Below are 16216 nucleotides of genomic sequence, written 5' to 3' on the forward strand. Positions count from 1 at the left end.
TTACCAAACCAACAAATTCAACCCTGCCCAATACCTTAGGTTGAATTTTCAAGGGTTGACAGGTTTTGGTTATGTACTTCTTTTTTAAAGATCATATTAGGTTGGATTTAGATTGGCAAATTTCCCAACTTGAGTAACTCGATCAAACCGCTTTTATTAATAGTTCTGAAATATATGAATTTTAATTTATTAATTTTTTGTATGTTGAATTTCAAGACTTATTTTAAAATTTTTAATTTGATTTATTTTAATATTTTGAGACTTAGTTTTGATAAAGTTGGAATATTGGAATCAATATGTAAATTGCAGTCATTTATTGAATAATGGGCTTAAAAAATTATTAGGCATGAAAAAATAAACCCAACCCAACACCTTATGTGAGACCCAACACTTATTCACAGAACACAAACTCATACAATCAAATCAATATAACATAGGTTTTAATGCTAATGATATGATAAGCATAAATTTCATAATATGCAAATGATAATAATGTATATGTTATCTCTATATATATAAAATCAAAGCCTCTGAAACTCTTACAATTTTCCACATCAGCACAATATTTAAATAAAATTATCATTTTATTTAAATAAAATTATTTTTGTTTAGTCCAAACTTAATAAGGAGTGAAACTCTAATTCTCTAACAAGTCCAATTTAAACTCAAACTCATCATTTTTTTTAACAAAATTAATTATGTTTAATCCAAATTTAACAATGAGTAAAACTCTATCTCTCTAACAAGTCCAACTTAAACTCAAACTCAAACATTGATATTATTATTATTATTATTATTATTATGATCATCATCATCTCTTTACTTCACTAACGTGATATTTTATGATAGGGTGCAAACTTATAGCCATGGATTATTCTTTTGAATGTAACCCAATTTTTTTCTTATATTTTTCTATTTTTTAGTCATATATATTTTGTTTTGTTTCAATAATTTTTAAGCCATGAATAATTTGATTCTTTAATATTTTTTGATCTTTCAGAAGTTTTAATATCTGAATTTTTAAGTTATTTTTTGTAGTATCTGAAATTGTTTGACAAATTATTTGTAAATCATTGCACGTTCAAACAATGGTTTCTTTATCAAATTATAACACAAATTGAAGTCATAAAAGAGTAAATTATGTAATGGTGTAGTTTCTTAATCAATTTAAAATTTTATAAAATTATTTTAGTTTACCTTACAAATAGATAGGTTCCTGTGCATAGCACTGGATAGCGACTAGTTTTGATAAAATCACAAGAATGGGAATAATAAGCTTCTCCCCCGTCTCATGCCGTCTGTATAGTCCTATGTCAACCTTTTTCTCTTACATATCTTATAATTGGCTATTAAACTCCAAGAATATCATAAAGGGAAAAAAAGGGGTGATCCATGTTTCATAAAGCTATTGGAATAATACTTATCTTAGGTATGGAGCATATGCATTAATTTACCCTCTTCTAGTATAAAGATCTCGCAACTATGTGGAGTTTATATATCTTGAAGGAGATGATATATATGTTGAATGCATAAGATACCTTCTTATTTTTCTACTTTTATAAAAAGATATATATATATATATATATATATATATATATATATATATATATATATATATATATATATATAAAATAGAAAAGGTTGCAAAAAACATGACAACATTAAATGCTTCAAATGGTAAACCATTGAGGAATAATATTTTGTAATAATATTATTTTGGATAATTTCATTTCATTTAATAATGATTGTGTGATATCATTCTTTTTTTTTTTTTAAATCATATCATTCTTATTCAAATAAGAGTTTAGCTAACAAGTGTGTGACTCTTTTTTCTTTATGTTGATCATTACAGACCTATTTTTTTAATTTTCTTTTAGTTGTTATTTTTATTTGTGTGTAATGTTGTTCTACTTATGTTTTCTTATTATTGATAGGAATTCTCTTGTTAAGTTGCTATGAATAGAATAAATGACAAAGTTTAGCTACAAAATTAGTTGTAACTTAAGGCTAGAACCTTACTCAATAGAATAAACATTACTACATATTTTGAAAATCTAATTGTTGATTTACATGTTTTTTACGCTTTAAGTACACACATAAAATTTTGTGTCAATTGAATATTATTTACTATATGATCTATAAACTTATATTTTAGCATAATTTTAAACTACAAAATTTTGTGTAAAATTTCTCATATATAGTAATGCTTTATTTTATTAAGTAAGGTTGTAAACAAAAGCCACAACCAATTTTGTAACTAAACTTTATCCTTCAAAAAATAAAGTAAAAACAAAACACAAAATTTGATAAAAATACACATGGGTTTGTGCATGTGTCGCATGCCCATGAATCATTGTCATAAGTTTTTTTTTTTTTTAAGAAACAATCATTGTTATAAGTAAATCTTTGATTTCAAAAAACATGCACTCTTTTACTCAAAAAATAAAAAAACATGCACTCTAGCTCATAGTTAAATATTTATTATTTTTTAATTTGTATTATTAAGTATTAAGTAGGGTATGTTCTTCCAAAAAAAAAAAAGGATTAAGTATGGTATGCATTTGACCCATTAAGATCGGCCCAACCTAACCCAATGGCTCGGGTTGAATTTTCATGGGTTGATGGCCTTTGGTTATGTACTTTTGTTTAAAGCTCAAATTAGGTTGGTTTAGATTGACAAATTTTCCAACTCGAGTAATCCGCTTAAGCCATTAGTAATAGTTTATTACTTGATCAGTTGAATGAGTCATTCTAGTAATAGTTTAGAAACATATGTATTTTAATTTATTAATTTGTTTTATGTTGTATTTTAAGATTTTTTTTTTGAGACCCAAACATGTACAAGAGAAAGGGAGTAGAGTTCTAACACAAAGACACATTACAAACTCCACTCAAAAGTTATGTTAACTTTTAAAGGAGGGTAGAGCAAGTTTACTATACATAACGTACTCAAAGACATGAATTTTAAGACTTACTTTAGATTTGTTAATTTAATTTATTGAATAGTGGACTTAAAAGATTTGTTAGGTGTGAAAAAATAAATCCAACTTAATATCATTCTTAGCATGAGGTTAAATGATCCAAGAAAAAACATAAGTTACGTCTATACTTATACCTCAAAGGGACAAGTCAAGTTACTATTAGAAATTCTCATAATCATTTATTTACCAAAGAACCACCATGTAGTTTTTAATACTAACGATACGATAAGCATAATCTTCAAAAGATAATAGGTAAAAACATCATTTTGATCCTTACATTTTAGGGTCACAGTCACTTTGGTCCCTACATTTTGGTAACAATCAATTTGATTCCTGTTATTTTCAACTTAAAATCAATTTGGTCTCTACTCTTAACTCATTAATGGAAAATGTTTATGTAGCTAACCAATTGCACAATTGGCACACTTCACGCTTATGTAGCTACTAAAATAATAATATAATATTTTAATTAGTATTTTTAAAAGCCACGTTAGGATCTAAAAAAATTAGAAATAGAAAAAAAAATCCATATTAGAGAAATAAAACAAAAAAAATTGAAAATGAGAAGTTTCAAAAAATTTCCCAGTTTTTCTTGCAGTTTCTTAGTAGCCAAACACAGCGATCTCAAAATTCTTTAAGGAGTTTAACCCAGAATAATCCAAACCCATAATATGTTTGTTAAGGACTTTAACCAAACGGTCCAAACCTAGACTAAATCCCTTAACCATAAAAAATCCCTTAACACCTTTCACAAAAACCAAGATTTAAAACTGGATGAAAGAACCACAAAATATAAACCCGTACCCCTGCCACCATTGTTGAACCAATTTTTTTTTTCTTTTTCAGATCTGCAAATTTTTATATCTCACAAACTCAAAACACAAGAAAGAAAGATCTAGATTATAGTTACATAAATAAATAGTACCCAAAAAAGAAAAAAGAAAAAAAAAAAAGATCAATGCCGAGCTGCTCCGAGAATAGCATAAAGCGGAAAAATAAAAAGAAAGAAGCGGAATTAGTGATCCATGCTTCATGAAAGCTATAGGCGTAATTTTAATATATAAAAAAGAAGAAGCTATAGGAGTAATAATTATCTTATGTATGGGACCTATGTATTTCCCCTCTGTATATTGATTCCACAATATGTGAAATTTATATATTATTTAGGGGAGGATGTATGTGACTAATGCATAAGATGCCTTGTTCTTTTCATGTCTTCATAAAAAAGAAAGATAAAAGACATGACAATATTAAATGCTTCAAAATGGTAAAATATTGAGGAATTTAAAAAAAAAAATACTATTTAGGATAATTTTATTTCATTTAATAATTGTATGGATAAAGGGCCCAAGAGTATATATTGGGCCGTGAGCTTTGTCCGAGGACGCCTAGTGGCCCAAGGACAAATAGACGATAGGAAAGACATAAGAATTAGAGCTCCACAAGCGAACTATGATTGCGAAGGTTTGAAAAGGTAGCTCAAGGAAGAATGTCTTATCGGCTAAGTAAAACAGAGATCAGAAGGGTTGGTCTGTCCTTGAGGGCAACAGTTCGAAAGGTTCTACTGATAAGGATAAACATCAGGGAAATATAGGACAAAGGGAAGCTAAGAAATATCTAAGAAAAAACTGCTATCACCGCATTGAATGCTCTGCAACTAACCCTCTGGCTACATTAATGTGGCGGTGATACTGAACATTGGTCAACAGCCTTACAGCTACTCCCGAAAACTTTAGAAATGTGCTAATGGACAAGAATCAAAACCAACAACTTGACCTACACATGGACGGTGGAGATGAAATAAAAAGGGGTATATAATAGAGAAAGAAGATCCTTACAGGGGGATCAGAGATTTGAGAAAAAAAACACTGTAGCAATAAGAACTGAGCTTGTAAATTCAAAAGATATATATATATATATATATATATATATATAGACACACACACACATACATATACTAGTCTTCTTGGACTGTACCGATGACAATTTTCTTTGAGCAAAACCAGTTTATTCTTGTTTTCTTATCATCTGGGCTTACTGTAATTACTATATAATTCATTAAAACCTAATTTTTTAGCATACTCTCTACAATTTATTGTATTGGTCTCTTTAGACCTAGATCCTTTTTCTTTTGGGTTTAGGCACCAAACTGCGTCCCTACAATAATGATCATGTGATATTATTCTTATTTAAATAAGAGTCTAGTTAACATATGCATTAATTTCGGTTTGATTTCGCATATTCTTTGTTTATTTCACTAAGTGCCATTTTTTAAAGTCTTTGAGTATACTATGGGTTTACACAATTTTCTATTGGGTATTCTTAATAGGTGTGGTACATAGTAATATTACGTGCAATATATGCATGCTAAGAAACTATTAATACTATTTTTTTTTCTGAGAGAGAATATTAATACTGATAATGCGAAGAAAATCAGTAGGCTGGATGCTTCGGACTTGAAAGGATTACTTGCTCTTTCGATAGCCTGAAAAAGAAAGAAAAGCGATCAAAGGTGACCCGGGTTGCCGGCCAAGAACTCTCCGATGGCAAAGTCAGTTTTCTCTCTATATTTTCGGAGTTCCAACTTTTTAGGAAATGTAAAGCGTCCCTTCTTTTGGTCTGAAAGGGCGTTTATATACTGTCCTAAAGACAGTTATCAAACTTGTAACCTCCCCTGGATTTGAGGAGGTGTGAGGGTTCAGGAATCACTCCTTCAACTGTTTAGGAGTTACATTTTTCCTCACAAAACAGTCATTGGAAGTTATGTGTGTGATTCGGGGTTGTTATATTCACTTTGGAAATTTTCTCAAGTGTCAAGGGCTTGTCCAGGGAACCTACGGTCAGGTGCATCTTGCTCCCAACATAAGGCCGTTCCTTTTTGGACGATCTTTCAGGACGAGGTTGATGGTTCACTTGGATGACATGGCATGGAGTTATAGAATCGTCCACGTAAAGCCCGATCTACGCACTTTACTGCATGGACGGGCTTATTCAAGATGAGGTTCTTGCAACCTTTATCTACTTGGTTTTTCCACGGACGACCTCTATGGACGAAACTGGAATTGTATTTTTATACCCCATCAGTTGCCCCCTTGTCCATAGGTTGTCCAGGGAGTACATTAATTGGCGTCAACTTTTGGACGCATGTCATTACGTGAGCTGTTGTGGTTGCCACGTGTCTTGATTTGACTGATGACTGGTCATGTCAGCTGGTTTTTTGAGGGACGTGCCATTTGTCACATTTTGGTTGGTCGCGTCGCTTTGGGTACTAGGGTTCATTGCCTATAAATAGTGGAATTCCTCCACTACCCTTCTCATTTTCTGAAATTTTCTTCTTTGACCCCCCTCGTCCTAGCGCCTCGTCTAGAAGTTTCTTGCGTCCATAGTCTCTTCGTCTAGATCCAGGTATTTTCTCCCTCCTCGTCCTCAGGTTTTTAGCTTTCTTTAAAAAATGTCTGAGTTAACTCTTTCTTCGTCTAGCGATAGTGTTGCCAGAGCCATAGACGAGTATCATGACGTTATTAGTTTTAGTGGGTCTAGCGATAGTAGTAGTGATTGTAACAGCAGTAGAGAAGGAAACACTACGGACTAGTATAGGTCTGGCATCCATGGATTTCCCATAGAGGTACTTCAGGAAAGCCTTAGGGCGAGGGCTGAGTCCGGGTCTAGGGCTGGCACTAGTGCCCCTCGTCTTCTGCTCCAGATGAGGAAGAGGTAGTGTATAGTTGTGCTATCGGGGTTGATTCTAGGACGGACGAGAAAAAGTTAGATATTCTTAAGACCTGGTATCAAATTCCTGAGGACTTGAATCCCAGGGTGCCTATGCGTGGTGAGTGGTGTTGTCAACCCCGTTTTGGTGTTGGCATTTATGAAGCTTACCTTTTGGGGGGTTTGAGGTTGCCCCTCAATGCCTTTGCCAGGGAGTTGCTCTCTAGGTTAGGCTTAGGTATTTTCCAGTTCAAGCCCAATGCATGGAGGCTAATAGTCGCTATGCAAGTTTTATGGAGGGAAGTGTTTGAGGGGGATCGTCCTCTTACTGTGGACGAGTTCCTCTACTGTTATAAGCCCTCCAAGATTAACCAATCCCTTGGCTTTTACCAGTTTACAGCCAGAGGGAGAGAGTATACGTTGATAAAATCCTTAGTCACCTCAGATAGGAAATGGAAGACGAAGTTCTTCTTCATCTCAGGCTTTTGGGCTGGACACCTTATTGAGGTTGACAGGGACTCATTTCCTCCCTACACAGGAGAGTTAGGAAACCTTCGTCCTGAAGGTACGTCTATGGTTAAACCTTTATTTTTTGTTACTTTTGATTGTAGTCGTCTAACTACTTTCCTCTCCTTTTTTGTAGGTGCTAGACGGCCTCATTTGAGTATCTTTTACCTTGAACGAGTCCAGAAGGCTCGTCTTCATCCTGAAAGGGACTTCCATTCTTTAGTCACTTATCAGCGTCTTGCTACTTGGGGACTTGGTCCTGAGCCTTCCCCTCAAGCCACTGCCCACGAGCGTATAGTCCGGAGACGTAAGTTTTTTACTTTAAGTAATCCTTTGTCATTTCTAGAAGTGATTCTAACAAATTTCTTTGCAGGAATGGCCACCATGAAGGAGAATAAAGGGAAGGAGGTCATGGACGAGGATGTAGGGCCTGAGGTTCTGCCTCAACCTCTTCCTACCCTTGGTGATTCTCCTTGTCCTGTTTCAGAGGAGTCTCAACCTCGTCCCTCCACTGGAGACAAAGGGAAGAGCTTGTCTCTTGGGGTGGACTTGGAGAACCTTCCAAGTAGACATAGGGAAAAAAAGGGCTAAGCATAGGTCGTCTAGAGCTAAAAGAGCGCCCGAACCAAAAACGATCAAACAGACCCCATCCTCGTCCCCCAGGATCACTTCGTCCAGATTATAGATGTTGATTCTGAGCCCAAGGATCCCTCGTCTACGAGAATCACGTCCAAGGTCACTGCTCCTGCCTCATCCCAACCTTCTCAACAAGTGCCTCAAAACCTTCTAGCCAATGAGAACTTGGCTTGGGAAAGGTTTGAGAAGGCCATGACGGACGAGGATGTGCTGGCATGCTATGACATGTCTTTAAAGGATTTTGAGCACTTCGCAATTCATGACCTCTTTAAGGTATGCACTCTATATATATATCCCTCATCTTTCCAGTAATGCTTGTACATATCGTGATAATATTTTAATGTGCGCAGGCAATGTCTAAGTTTATCGCCGCGTCCAGGCAGGCGACAGAATTAGACAAGACGAGGAACTTACTAGAGAAGACGGTCCAAAAAGCGAAGGACGAGTCTAAAAGGTGGGCTGAAGTAGTTGCCAAGGCTAAGGAGGATGCGAAGAAGCTGAAAAGCAATGCCGAGGAGTTAAGGACAGACGTCAAAGATAGGGACACTCGTCTTGAACTCCTTCAGAAAAAGAATGACGAGCTCAGCGCCCTTCTTGAAAAGGTTAAAGGAGAGACGGTTGCAGAGTTTAAGTCGTCCAAAGAATTCACCGATCAATTGGACACCAACTATGCAACTGGGTTCGAAGATTTCAAGATGGAAGCCATGGAGAAGTTCCCTAAAATTGACTTCAGCCTCATCAAACTTAACCTGGGTGGGGCTACTTCAAGTTCCCTCCTTCAGACAAACTCAGAAGACGTCAATGTTGAGGACGATGCCTCTACGAAGCCACCTCAGGACGACCCTAATGCCGACGCCCCTCTTGCTTAAAGATGAGATTATTAACTTAGTGTTTATCTGTTTTTTTTTTATTTTAAATTTGGTCCATTGTTTTTAGGACCTTTATTAAAATGTATTTGAAAACAATTATCTCGTCCCTCGTACTTTGGACGAGCGCATTAACAATTGCCTTCAAAGTTTTACTTTGTAAGGGTTTTTGGACGGTGGTCTACCCTTTTTTAAGCTTTAATGAATGCACATTTTTATCCTGTATTGGATTTTATTGCTTGGACGAGTTTATGCTCTGTCTTCATCATTAGATGTTATTGGTTTTTAAGTAATGAGCATTCTAAGTGTTGTATGGTCGTCCATGCATTTTTCTTATGGACGACCCACATATGTATGGACGTCTTTGTTAGCCTTTTTTTTTTAGTATGACTCGTCTCAGAAATGGCAATGATTATCATGTCATTTTCCTCATCCTTGGGTTTGGCAATTGGCATTCGTCTTTCGTCCAGACGTTTGTAGTGTTTACTTCGTGCTAGAGCATCTGGGCGTCTTGGCCATATGCTCGTCCATGGACAAGCTTTAATGTACGCCATTTTTTTGTCCGTTGAGTTTCAGACAAGCATGTCTTAGCATGTTTCCCTTTGCTTTATTCTCATCTCGAGAAAAGCTTATGAACGTTACATCCTTGCGTCCAGAGATTTTCATTCACCTTAGGCTTTTGCCCCCCTTGTGGGTATTATTATGGAAGTCAAATTTATGCATTAAATACATTAGAAATCTAAACCATATTATTATATGAACATTGTCCACAAATATGGCACAGGCTTATAAGCTAGCGCCTTATTGAAATACTTAAGAAAATACATAACCTCGTCTTTCACAAACTGGTCTGTTTATGGTGCAAAAGTTTAGGAACTAGTGCACTATTTATTCTTAATACACACCATAGTAATAATAAGAACACAACAGTAGATATAAGTAAACACATAGACCGTAGTTGTAACCGTCCATAGCTGCAACCTCGTCCTTGGAAAATTTCGTCCAAGCTCATCATTGATAGTACCTCCTCAGGTGTTCCATGTTCCAAGGGTGCTCTAACTTTCGTCCGTCCAAAGCTTCCAGGTAGTATGACCCCTGTCTCTTACAGTTGATTACCCTGTAGGGTCCCTCCCAATTGGGTCCCAATTTTCCATGAGTTGGATTCCTAATTGTCAATGAGACTCTTTTGAGAATGAAGTCCCCAACACTGAATCGTCTGGGCTTCACCATGGCATCATGCTGCCTAACCATAAGATTCTTGTATCTTGTTGTCCTTTGCTCTGCATCCATTCTTACCTCGTCAATGAGATCGAGGTCAAGACGAAGTTGTTCCCCATTTTCTCTCTCCTGATACTTCATCACTCGATGGTTAGCCATATGAACTTCTGTCGGTATGACGGCTTCACTCCCATAGGCTAGCTTGAAGGGGGTTTCTCCTGTTGGAGTTCTTACAGTTATCCTGTAGGCCCAAAGAACACCTGGTAACTCGTCTAGCCATATCCCTTTTGCCCCCTCGAGCCGAGTCTTGATGATTTTCAACAGGGATCGGTTCGCTACTTCTGCTTGTCCATTTGCCTGTGGATGAGAGGGTGAGGAATAGTGATTTTTGATTCCAAAATGTTCGCAAAAGTCCCTGAAGGGCGCATTGTCGAACTGACGTCTGTTATCTGATACTGGTACCCTGGGTACTTCGAACCTACATAGTATATTCTTCCAAACAAAATTTTTGACATTTTGCTGAGTGATTTTTGCAAGAGGTTCGGCCTCCACCCACTTTGTAAAGTAATCAATCCCTACTACCAAAAACTTCATTTGTTTAGTTCCCTTGGGAAAAGGACCTAGGATATCCAGTCCCCACTGTGCAAAGAGCCATGGGGCCATCATTGGGGTTTAGTACTTTGACGGCTGTCTAGGGACGTTACTATAGCGCTGACACTGGTCACACACCTTGACATAGGCCTTGGCATCTGCCTGTATTGTAGGCCAATAGTAGCCTGCATGGACGACCTTATGGACAAGCAATCTTGCTCCTGAATAATTCCTGCATGCTCCTTCGTGAACTTCCCTCAAAACATAATTTGACTCATCCGGAGCTAAGCACCTTAGGTAAGGTTGAGAAAAGCCTCGCTTGTACAACACTTCGTTTATGAGGATGTATTTGGCTGCCCTGACCCTCAACTTCCTAGCTTCGTCCTTGTCTTTTGGAAGCCTTCCTTCTTTGAGATAGGTTACTATTGGACTCATTCAATTTTCTTCCCCTCCTATCTGTTGTATGTCCGGAAGGTCTATGCTTGGCATATAGTGAACTTTGTCGTACTCGTCCGTAACTCCTCCAGCTGAAGCTGCTTTCGCCAAGGCGTCTGCTTCCATATTTTCCTCCCTAGGGAGTTGAACAAAACTTATCTCTGAAAACTTTCGTGCAAGTCGTTCCACTTTGCTAAGGTATTTTTTCATCCGATCTTCCTTGGCATCACGCATTCCATTCACTTGGTTGACGACTAGCTGAGAATCTCCGTTGATTATTATCGACTCCGCCCCCAGAGACTTCGCCAATTCCAGCCCTTTGAGTAGAGCTTCGTACTCAGCCACGTTATTGGTGGGTTGGTACTACAGACGGGCCGCGTATTCCAGCCTATCACCCTCCGGGGACTTGAGTATGACTCCAATTCCTCCCGCATATAGTGTGGATGATCCGTCTACATTGATAACCTACCGTTCAACTCCCTCGTCTTTATCCAGCTCGTCCTGGCTGGGGGTGAACTCTGCAATGAAATATGCTAATGCCTGCGCCTTTATTGCACTCCTAGGAAGGTAGCTGACATCAAACTCGCTAAGTTCCACAACCCACTGTATTAATCGTCCTGCGGCTTCCAACTTGTTCATTGCCTTCTTTATGGGATGATCCGTTAGGACGTTGATAATATGAGCTTGGAAATAATGCCTCAGCTTCCTGGAAGCCGTAATCAAGGCAAAAGCTAGCTTCTCCATCATCAGGTATCCACCTTCCGCTCCTCTCATCGCACGGCTTGTGTAATAAACTGGTTTCTGGATTCTCCCTTCTTCTCTGACCAACGCCGAGCTTACTGCGTGTGGGGACACCGTCAAATACAAATATAGCTCTTCTCCAGGTACAGATGGACTCAGCAACGGCGCTGTCATGAGGTATGTATTCAAGTCTTAGAAGGCCTTTTGACACTCGTCCGTCCGCTAAAATGCCTTCCTGAGGACTTTAAAGAATGACAAACACTTGTCAGTAGCTTTCGACACAAACCTGTTAAGGGCGGCAACTCGTCCGATAAGAGACTGGACTTCCTTGATATTTTTCAGTGGTTCCATATTTAGTATCGCCTGAATTTTGTCCGGATTTGCTTCAATTCCTCTGTGTGAAACCATGAACCCCAAAAACTTCCCCGAAGAAACTCCAAAAGCGCACTTGCTTGGATTTAATTTCATGTTATATCGCCAAAGTGTATCAAAAGTCTCTTGAAGGTTGTCTAGATGATTTCTCTCGTTCAGGCTCTTTACCAGCATATCATCCACATAAACCTCCACATTACGCCCGATTTGAGGACAGAACATGTGGTTAACCAGTCTTTGGTAAGTCGCCTTTGCGTTCTTCAAACCGAAGGGCATTACTTTGTAACAAAACAACCCTTGGCTAGTAATGAATGAGGTCTTTTCTTGATCTGCCTCGTCCATCTTTATCTGGTTATAGCCTGAGAAGGCGTCCATGAAACTCAGCAACTTGTGACTTGCCGACGAGTCCACCAGCTGGTCAATGCGTGGCAATGGATAACTGTCCTTGGGACAAGCCTTGTTTAAGTCAGTAAAATCCACGCACATTCGCCACTTGTTGTTGGCCTTCTTCACCATGACTACGTTCGCCAACCAGTCTGGGTAATAAACTTCTCGGATGAATTCCGCGGTAATCAACTTCTAGACCTCTTCCTTGATGGCATTGTCTCGCTCAGGAGCAAAAACCCTCTTCTTTTGACGCACTGGCTTGGAATAGGGACATACATTCAGGCTGTGAGTAATAACACTTGGATCGATACCAGGCATGTCTTCATGACTCCATGCAAAGACATTGAGGCTTTTCTTCAAAAACTGGACCAAAGCATGCTTTGCCTCGTCTTCCATGTTCGCCCCAATTCTAGTGAACTTCTCGAGGCTGCTCTCGTCCAAAGGGACGTCTTCTAACACCTCAGTGGGTTCCGTTGTGATCTTTCCCTCGTCTATATTCATTGCTTGTACATGCTCGTCCATCACCAGCATGGCTAGGTAGCACTCTCTGGCGGCCAACTGATCTCCTTGTACTTGGCCTACTCCGTGCTCGGTAGGGAATTTGATGGACAAGTGGTAGGTAGAGGTTACTGCCCTTCAATTATTTAGAGTCGATCTTCCAATAATAGCGTTATATGACGATGCACAATCAACAACAAGGAAATTTACCTCTTTGGTTATCTGTTGTGGATACGCTCCAACCACCACTGGCAATGTGATGGTGCCCACTGGTTGTACCCTCATTCCTCCGAATCCTACCAATGGCGAATTCACTGGTTGAAGCTGATCTCGTCCTAGCCTCATTTGCTGGAATGCAAGGTAATACAAAATGTCAGCAGAACTGTCATTGTCTATCAACACCCTCTTAGTCATGTAGTCAGTAATGAGTAGGGTGATGACTATTGCGTCATCGTGTGGGTGGTGAAGTAGTCCTGCATCCTCGTCTGTGAACGTAATGGCCTGCTCATCTACTTCCCTCGTCCTGGGAGGTCGTCCAAACAGCTGGACGTTCTGCACCACCTTCAGGTATGTCTTCCTCGACTTGGATGACTGCGCTGTTGAGGTTCCTCCGATGATCACTCTTATCTCTTCTAATGGGGGTCATGATGATTCCTCCACCTTAGCCTTCAATTTCTCGTCTCTCTGGTCTCGTCCAAGGAAATTCCTTAACTTTCCTTGTCTAATGAGATTCTCTATATGCTGCTTCAAATCAAAGTACTCATCCGTGTCATGCTCGTGGTCTTTATGAAAGCGGCAATACTTGTTCCTATTGCGCTTGTTAGGATCTCCTTTCATCTTATCCTGCCACTTTAAGGACGGATCATCCTTGATCTGCATAAGAACCTGCTCTAGTGGCATACTTAGGAGTGTGTATTGCTGATTTCTCGCTGAGGAACTTGTCTTTTTACCATCCTTGTCTTTTCTCTCGTCTACCCGAGCCTTCTTTGGATGAGGTCCCTGATCTGAGTAACCCTGGTGGCCCGCTTCTGAGTGCTCTGCTCTCTTTCTCTTCTTGGCTATGATAGCGTCCTCAACATTCATGAAATTCTGGGCTGAATGGACGAGTTCGGCCATAGTCTGTGGTCCCTGCTCGTAGAGCTTATGGATGAACAAGTCAGAATTGACCCCATTGTGGAAATCGGCCAACAATAACTTGTCATCCATTTCATCCACCGTCAAGGCTTCCCTATTAAACCTGGTAATGAAGGACCGCAAACTCTCATTTTTCCCTTACTCTATAGTTAGCAAACTAGAAGAGGAACGCTTGTGGCATTGTCCTCCAATGAAATTATTGACAAACAACTTATTCAACTCTTCAAATGATCCCACTGAGTTTGGGGGTATTTTGCTAAACCACACTCGCGCTGGTCCCTTAAGTGTGGTAGGGAAAGCTCTGCACATAATCTCGTCGGGACCCCTTAAAGGTGCATGGTCATCTTGAAAGTAGCAATGTGATCACATGGGTCACAATTTCCATCATACGAATTCAAAGAAGGCATTTGAATTTCGGAGGTAGGGGATGACTGTTGATGGAAGCCGTGAAAAGGGAGTCCGTTCGGTGAACTAAATCATCCACTAGGTTCGCTCGCCTCATGTTCTCCCTCATCTCATCCATGGCTTTTCTTATCTTGTCCATCTCTCTTTCCAAGTGTGACACTCTTCTTGAAGCAGTACCCCTTGTCTGATTTTCGGACTCAACATTTTCTCCTCCACCGTCCTGACTCTAGGCTCGTCCTTCTGTGTGTCCATCGTGGCACTGCCTCCTAAGGTTGATCTCTCTGTTCAATTCCTGATTCTGATGGGTCAATTCTGCCATAGCGGCAGCCATGGATTGTATATGTTGAATAGAAGGCGGTTGCATGACAAGCGTTGACTGGCGATCGCGAAGAGGATTACTAGAAGCATCCCTACTCTCCTGGTGGCCTGGGCTGGTAGCCCTTGATCTTATTCGAACCATTCAGCCTTTTTTCTGTGAAAGGCTAATCGTTGAAAACAAAACAGATAATCAAACGAAAATAACAGTGATTCCCACAAACGGCGCCAACTGATGATACGAAGAAAATCAGTAGGCTGGATGCTTTGGACTTGAAAGGACTACTTGCTCTTTCGATGGCCTGAAAAAGAAAGAAAAATGATCAAAGGTGACCGGGGTTGCCATCCAAGAACCCTCCGATGGCAAAATTAGTTTTCTCTCTATATTTTTGGAGTTCCAACTTTTTGGGAAATATAAAGCGTCCCTTCTTTTGGTCTGAAAGGGCGTTTATATACTGTCCTAAAGACAGTTATCAAACTTGTAACCTCTCCTGGATTTGAGGAGGTGTGAGGGTTCAAGAATCACTTCTTCAACTGTTTAGGAGTTATATTTTTCCTCACAAAACGGTCACTGGAAGTTATGCGTGTGATTCGGGGTTGTTATATTCACTTTGAAAATTTTCTCAAGTGTCAAGGGCTCGTCCAGGGAACCTACGGTCAGGTGCATCTTGCTCCCAACATAAGGCCGTTCCTTTCTGAACGATCTTTCAGGACGAGGCTGATGGTTCACTTGGATGACATGGCATGGAGTTATAGAATCGTCCATGTAAAGCCCCGTCTACGCACTTTACTGCATGGACGGGCTTATTCAGGACGAGATTCTTGCAACCTTTGTCTACTTGGTTTTTCCCCGGATGACCTCTATGGACGAAGCTAGAGTTGTATTTTTATACCCATCAAATACTATTTAATTATGAGTTGTAATATATATATATATATATATATATATATATATATATATATATATATATATATATATATATTAAATTGCCTACCATTCATTAATTTGTATGCATAAATTCATGATAATTGTATATGTTTTTATTGATATTTGTGCACAATTAGACTTGATTTAAAAGAAAAAAAAAATTATTTGAGTACTAAATGCTTATTAACTTACAACCTTTGAAAACTTCTTAACAAAATCCTATTTTTTGATGGGATCTGGTGTTGGTATGATTGCATTATTGTTAACAAAATGAGTAGATGTATGCACAAATTCATTGTAACTGCATGTGTGCTTTTTTTTTTTTTATATAATAATTTTAAAATATATATAAAAAATGACTTATTGGATTGCTAAATAATAAAAACTAGTTGACTCATTTCATACATTTATCTTCTTTGTATATTAAGAGAATTCAGAAAGTTAGTTATGATTTAAAAAAAATGTCAAAAATACCCCTAATCTAATTAGATAAT

Source organism: Castanea sativa, chromosome 1 (assembly GCF_040712315.1).
Source record: "Castanea sativa cultivar Marrone di Chiusa Pesio chromosome 1, ASM4071231v1".
NCBI classification, from domain to species: domain Eukaryota; kingdom Viridiplantae; phylum Streptophyta; class Magnoliopsida; order Fagales; family Fagaceae; genus Castanea; species Castanea sativa.